At 44.0% G+C, this 7,672-nt stretch overlaps 1 pseudogene; it reads right to left on the reverse strand.

Annotated features, from left to right (window-relative positions):
• The window catches only part of LOC146763068 (uncharacterized), a 286,861-nt pseudogene extending 281,352 nt beyond the window's left edge, over positions 1–5,509 (reverse strand).
• Between the last annotated feature and the right edge of the window lie 2,163 nt (positions 5,510–7,672).

Raw genomic sequence — 7,672 nt, forward strand, 5'->3', positions numbered from 1 at the left:
CAGGCTGGATGAGGCTGTGAGTGACCTGATGTAGGGGAAGGTGTCCATGTCTGTGGGGGTTGAAACTGGATGATTTTTTAGGTCCCTCCCAAGGCAATCCAACCCATTGCCTGATTCTATGATGCTGCCCACCCAGCTTGCCAGATGCACCTCTGTGAAACACACCTGCATGAGCAAGGGGTGCCCAGGCACCTCTGCCCAGACCAAAACATCCCAAGAGAGCCAAGAGGAGTCATAGGCTGCTGATGCTTTGGTGGAAAGGTTCCCTCCAAACCCCCAGCACTAGGCAGTGCAGCAGGTCTGTAAAAGGCTGTGAACTACACATCACTAGACTGGAAAAACAGAAGAGGGATTATCCTGAGAAGTTGCACAAGCTCCCACATAAACCACTGGTGCTCCCTGTGGAGGGAGCTTTTGCAGCTCTCCTGGGATAGACTGAGAGAAGGGATGAGGGCTAGCATAAACCTCATCATCTGCTAAAGGAGAAATTGGAGAAATCACTCAAACAAGGCAAGGATTAAACTGAGACTGAGTTCTGTTGAGACAGCTCAAGGAAATTTAGGTTACAGTGATGTAGAGAAGAAGATTAAAACTTGGCTGAGGGAGTAATGCACAACAAATGCATTCAAATAAATCTCTTCCATCGAGGCCCTTCCAGGACTACCATCACCTCACAATCTTTAATACACTTACTCTGCCATTTCTTTTTATTATCTAATTAATAACTTTGTCACTAGCAGTTAAAATATTTGATAAGGGTCTTTTTACTAATTGTCTCTCCTGGTGCTCCCCCTATCTCCTTCCAGTGGGTTAGGATGCACCCTATGGGGTTTTTAGCTACTATTTCTTGTCTTTGTTTCCCATTTTGCTCTTCTTCAATTGCTCCCCTTGCAGGGCTACAGAAATGCAAATTCGAGCTCTGAACTTGCATCACACTTATTTGTGTATCTCAGTCATGTCTTTTTACTCTCATGCAATCAGTCCAGGACTCGCTTTGCTCATCTGTGGCCACTTGCCTCACAGGACAACGGAACTGCAGTTTAGAGATCTGCACTTGCTTCATGCAGTATTACACATCTCAGCCACTCATTCACTTCCACCAATAAAATTTTCTTCAGTGTTTACAGAGTGTACTAGTTTGACTAGTCAAGTTACAAGGTACAGTGTGCTTTACAGTCTGCGTATCTCAAGGTCAGGATCTTGTCCACTCCCGCAAAGATCCACTAGAGCACAGGAAGTCTCTCCAGAGGTCTTCAGTGGCACCTAGAGTGTCCCTGGCTCCAGAGGGCCTTGCAGCTGAACAGAGATGCTCCTGGCTGGCTCACCAAACTGATTCAAAGAAATCTACTCCACAACAGGTACTATAAAGTAAAACACACCTTTATTGGCACCAAGAGAATATGTAGGGGTTAACACCTCCATGTACATGTCTGGCTGTGATTAATTTTACACAGGCTTTTATACTTTTACAAATCTGGCATCTGCCCTTGCTTGTTTGTTTATCTAAAAGTTACAGTTTTAAGGGTTGGGGTCTTACATAACTTGTGGTTTATGTTAGGGTTACAAACACAGCTCACAGTTCTATCTAACATACTCATCACACACACCTAACATTACTGTTATAAGACATTCAGTTTATAGCTGTGTTTTATTGATTATGTCCTTCTATTTTCTATCTATTGCAACAAAATTTATGACTGCATTTTTCTAGTCTTTTGTGTGTCTCTCTTCTTATCTCCTCAGCTCACTCTCCTGGTTTAGGGCAAATTTGGGAGAAAACCTCCAAAGGGGCTCCTATAGAAAGCAAATTCAAGTGGCCCCTCCCCCAAATGGTTCAGGAAAATATTTCCTTGGAGAAAAGTGGTAAAAAAAAAAGTTTATTTAACAGGCAAAGCATTTACCAGCACAAAAAATGAATAATATTAAACAATAAAACCTCTAGCTGCTCTAAAGAGATGACCAATTCAGAAAGTCTTTCTTGTGGGTTGCAGCTCAGCTCACTCAGTCTGTTATCAGTCCCTCCAGCGCTGGACAATGCCGTGGCCCAGGCCAGGTCTCAGTGGGCCACAGATACGAGTTCCTGGTGCTTTTCTGGGTTTTCAGTCCAGAGCAGTTTCAAACAGTTCCAAGAAAAAGAAAAAAATACAGTCCAGGGAACTTATCTGCTTCAGCTATCTAAAAACTAACTAAAAGCAAAGGAGAGCTCTCTCCTGCCGTCTGTCCATTCTGCAGACAACACAGTCCAGGAAAAGGATGCAGGGGAGCAAGTGCAATTTCTGATAACAAACTGCATGCTTCTTCTCTCCCCCTCTTCGCTCTCCGAACCAGTGTTAAAGGTGCAAAACTTATTTCTGGGCTAAACAGACAAATGGGGATACAATTCAGCACCATAAAGTCATCCCAGGACACCCACTAGGGCTACTTTCCTGCTTGCAGAAGCAGTTAAAGTTAAGTGCAGCAGCTAACATACCCCTCCCTTCTTATTACCTTAGCCCACCAGTGCTAAGCCCTTGTATACAAAAGTGGTTAAAGTCAGATGCAGCAGTCACACATAATTTTTTGTCAATTCATACTTATGCTAATGTGCTTATGTCAAGTAAGGCCTGTGTTACACCTTGCATGTTGTAGGTTAGGAGTCTTCCTTTTTTTCTCCTTTATCTCATGGAATTTTGTTCCATCTCTTGTCTAAGAGATGATAATGACCTGTACTTAAGAGAAAAAAAGATGTGGCTGGGAGGAGGAAGAGGGGGAAAGGTGCAGATGGCTACTTTCTTAGCTGGGATTTACGAGCAGCTGTTGAGCTGGGACCTTATTAACACCTGACCTCATTGGAAAAGGACCCTCACCATCTACTCAGGTGCCCCAGGGGAAAATCCAGGACTCTGAGCCCTGAGCCCCTCTGAGGGAGCCTCTCCTGGCTGTTTGCAGGATTCCAGCTGCTGCTGCTGCCCAGCACCACTGTTTTCTGCTGCTGCTTCAGGTTTTTCACTACACTTTAACCCAATATCCCATGTTTGCCTGACCCCTCGCAGTTCCTGCTATGTCTGCAGAGTTTCTGCTACATTTCCTTTGCCATCCTGGGGTCTGCTTGGCTCTGCTGTTCTGTCCACTGCTCCGAGGTTCCTGCTACAGTCTATTCTGCCATCCGGGATCAGCTACCCCTGTGGATTTGTAAGGGAAGCCCCTTTTCTATTTCTCTCACCGGCTTGCCCATCATTAGCTGTGTGGAGAGGAGTGGCTGAGCTTGTGCCACAGCACCCCCTGCAGCTGCAGGGGAATCATTGCACCTGCCCTGTCTGGCTGGGAGCCAACAGCACCCCTACCGGCTGTGACCATAACTACACAAAAGGGGAAAGTGCTTGACAGCTGAGAGAAGGCTACTATTGGATTTCTGGTTTTGTTTGTTGTTGCTGCTGTCGTTGTTTGTTTGCCTTGTTATACATATATTATATACTAGTAAAGAACTGTTATTCCTTCTCCCATATCTTTGCCTGAAAGCCCCATAATTTTGAAGTTATAATAATTTGGAGGGAAGGGGGGGTCACATTTTTCATTTCAAGGGAGGTTCACACCTTCATTGCCAGACACCTGACCTTCAAACCAGGACAGCATATAAGCAACATGGGGGAAAAAATTACCTTCAGAGCCCATGCAGTGATGTCCTGCCACAGTCTATCAGCCCGGATGGGTTTACTCCTGTGTTGCCAGTTTGTCTTCTTCCTTTGCTGCAACCACCCCCATGGGGCATTAGCCATCATCCAGGAGAATGAATATAGAGTACAGGCTACTTTTCTTCTTCAGCAATCCCTAGGGCAGGTTGCATTGCTTTCACTTCTGCAAATTGAGTTGACTCACTTTCTCCTTCAGCGGCCTCAACGACTTGTTGCGTGGGACTCCACACAGCAGCTTTCTCTCTACCACAAGGCAGGATCCATCAGTAAATAGTGCATAGCCTCTTTCATCTTCTGATAACTCATTGTATGGTGCTTGTTCATTGAGCATGAGTCACCTTCCAAGGCAATTATCCAAAATCTCTGCCTTCTGTCCAGGATTCCTAGGCCTGTTATCCCAGCATCGAAGCAGCCAGGCAGAAAAATACTCACCTGGCTGCAGGCTGTAATATTTTTGCAAGTCTTGAAGTTCTGATGAGGTCAGGGACTGAGTAACTTTGGTTTACTGTTTGATTTGCCTCACTCCTTTCAATTTGTTTATTGAAGGACATGCTTCTTGATTGAACTCCTCCTCTCCTACTTTTACTTCTCTTGCTTCTTCTTATTCCTCCTTTACTAATTGATGGTATGGGCCTGTAACTTGCCTTGTCCATTTTTTTCTTTTTCACTACTGGGGCAATTACTGTAGTTGCTGTGGTTTGAGTCCCTGTCTCAGCTCTAGTTGTCCCCAAATGCAGTTTAGGTTCCTGCCTCAATTACAGTCCTCTGAAAGTACTGAACAGTGGCTCAGTAGACACAGGCCAGGCCCCAGTATAGGGTGAGAAGCTGCTGATTTTCACTGGAGCAGGCAAGGCACCCTTCTATCATGTGACCCATCAGTTTGCCAGGGTTGATTACCTATTCGGGTGTAAAGTCTCAGGAAATGGGAGGGGATAGCCACCCTTTTTAAAAACCTGCCCAAATCCTTCTACACACCCCTCAACCAGGTAACAGGATGCCTCAGGGAACATTTCAGTATTTCCTCATCTAAAGTCGGTTTTGTCTTATGCCAGGATGACACCGGATTCCACAAACTCCAGTGTACCACCAGTATTTGCCAAGTTTAGGGCAAATTTGTCCTGGTTTAGGGCAAATTTGGGAGAAAACCTCCAGGAAGAGCCCCCCCAGACAGCAAACCTCCACAGCCCCTCCCCCCAACTGGTTTGGGAAGAATTTCCTCAGAGAGAAGTGGAAAAGAACTCACCAGCACAAAAAAAATGAACAACACCAGATGACAAAAACTCTTTCACCGCACTGAAGAGATGACCAATTCAGAAAGTATCTCCTGGGAGTGGTTGCCCAGTTCTCGGTTTCCGGCGCTGGGGATGGCTGCTGCAGGTCACAAAAGGCAGGCTCTTGGCGTTTCTCAGTGTTTCCCAGGTCCCAGTCCGGAGCAGGTATTCAGGAAAGGGAAAGAAAAACAGTCCAGGGAAAAAAATTGGACTACCTAGCTAAACTAACTAATAAAAAAAAAGCAGGATCGAGAGCAAAGCCAAGCAAGCAAGCCAGCGAACCCTGTCCTTTCTCCTAGGCACAGACTGCGGGGGGGGGGGGGAGCCAGCTGATAACAAGACAAAACAAACCTTTACTTTTCAGAGCCAGTCCTGAAAGCATAGAACATAACATCAAGCATAAACAGAACACATGATTGGAGACAAGCACCATAACGTCACCCTAGGACATAATATTATTAACAGTATTTAACAGCTTACATAAGGATGAGCAATGACCATGGGAGCCTGCAATATAAAATGATTCACATAAATCTCAAGCAGAAAGAGGGAGGTGTATTCCATCATCGTCTACAGAAGATAGTTACCCCAGCATAAGAAGGCCATCAGTGTAAGGACAAAGCAAAGAGCTATTAACACATTCCCAAATGCAACAAAATAGAGATAAGCAGTGCAACTGACAAACTCCATGTTCTGCACAAGAGCTTGCTACTTGATAACCACTATTTACTATAGCATTGTATATATATATATATATATATATATGCTTTTTTCTTGCCACACACATTGGGCACCAACAAGGACTGTAATGGGCTGAACTCAGCTGGAAGCCAGATGCTCACCAAGCTGCTCTATCACTCCCCAGCAGGACAGGGGAGAGAAAACAAGATGGAAAACAGCTGAGAGGTTTGTTGTTGCAGGCACAGTCTTCTCTCTTTCAGGATTTTTCACAGAGGAGCACAGAGGAAAGATAGAGAAAACAATTTCTATTTCTGCTCCTTGTTTTTCCCATGTGGAATGTGTTTGGAGAATTGTTTACCTGGGGTGATTGCTTGATAGGATTCTGGTGAGGATTGTTTGAGCCTGATGGCCAATCCAGTCCACCTGTGTCTGGATTCTGGCAAGAGGGTCACGAGTTGTGAGTTAGATATGGTAGTTAGAAAAAGTATGTATGTAGTTTTAGTATCTCCTTTAAATAGTATATTAATGTATTATAGTATAGATATAATAAAGAAATCATTCAGCCTTCTGAACTGGAGTCAGACATCATCATTTCTTCCTGCCAGGTTCATCTGCATTTACAATAGTTTGTTATGAATATTTTTATCAAATAATCAATTAAATAGCAGGGTTAGCTATGATTAAAAGTAGAAAATTGTTAAGTATAAGGTGTAGAAATATCAGGAGTGCTGTGTCTGGAATGTGTAACCATAGAAATCTCACCAAGAAGTTACTGGGTGTCCTAGGCTGACTGTATGATGCCTTTATCCCCAATCATCTGCCCTGTTTATGTTGAATAATAAGTTCTACACCTTTAAGACTTGTTCCAAGAGTGAAAGGGGGGGGGGGGAAGAAGCATGGAGTTTGTTTTCAAGAACTGCACTCCCTCCTCCACATTCCTGCTCCTTGACTGTGTTGTCTGCAGATGGACAGACAGTGAGACAGAGCTCTCCTTTGCTTTTTACTAGTTAGTTTTAGCTAGCTGAGGCAAAGAAGTTCCCTGGACTGTGGTTTTTTCCCTTTGTCTGGACCTGCTCTGGACTGAACACCAGAAGAGCAGTAGCAGCTCTGTCACCCTAATTCTTAAGACTTTCTAAAGCCTTCTGAGTTTACATTCCTTTGGAGAACTTTCCCACACAATTTCTGTAAACAACGTATTGTTTACATTCTTTTATGGGGGTGGAGAAAACTTGATGTACTAGTGGTTTGTCCAATGTCTTTGGAGAGGTGGCCCATTCACTCTCCAATCCAATGTCACCTTTGGGAAAGTATAAAAGACGGAGTCGGATAATAAACTTTCTTCTTTACCTTGCAAATAGCAGGTGGCTCGCGTCGTGCTTTCACGTGTCCTATAACGACACAGCTCGCATCTGTGGCCAAGTGGGCCGGGCCTGGGCCATGGCATTTCCAGCACCGGAGGGACTGATCAGAGACTGAGTGAGCCGAGCTGCAGCCCGAGGGCATTTTTCTGAGTTTGTCTCTCTCGGAGTGGCAAGAAGTTTTATTGTTTAATATTGTTTTAAGTTTGCTTGTTTAATAAACAGGTTTTTTTCCACTTTTCTCCAAAGAGGTATCTTTCCCGAACTGGTTGGGGGGAGGGGCCAATTGAATCTGCTTTCCTAAAGGAACCCTTTTGGGGGTTCTTTCCCCAAATTTACCGTGAACCACAACACTGGGCTTTTATGTTTTGGTCAAGAAACTATGGAGAACATCATGCTCAGCTGTTATGCTGCTTGTATACCCACTACCCTTCCCATTTTGATTTTAATATCAAGGATTCCAATCAGTAGACCTCAGTAAAAATAGCCAGTTATTGTTCTTAGGAAAAGAATATTGATGAAGTTATATAACTATTGAAACAAATCAAAATAAAGGTTAAATTTAAGAGCAGGCATAGTATGCATAGTATGCAAAAGAAATTATGTAATGACGATTTAACAGAAAAAGTATATAAAAGGGATGGGTTTTGTTTGTTAAGTAGAACACATTTTGGAGGAAGTTATTCCCCCA

The sequence above is a fragment of the Lonchura striata genome, chromosome W (assembly GCF_050655825.1).
Source record: "Lonchura striata isolate lonStrDom1 chromosome W, ASM5065582v1, whole genome shotgun sequence".
NCBI lineage: Eukaryota > Metazoa > Chordata > Aves > Passeriformes > Estrildidae > Lonchura > Lonchura striata.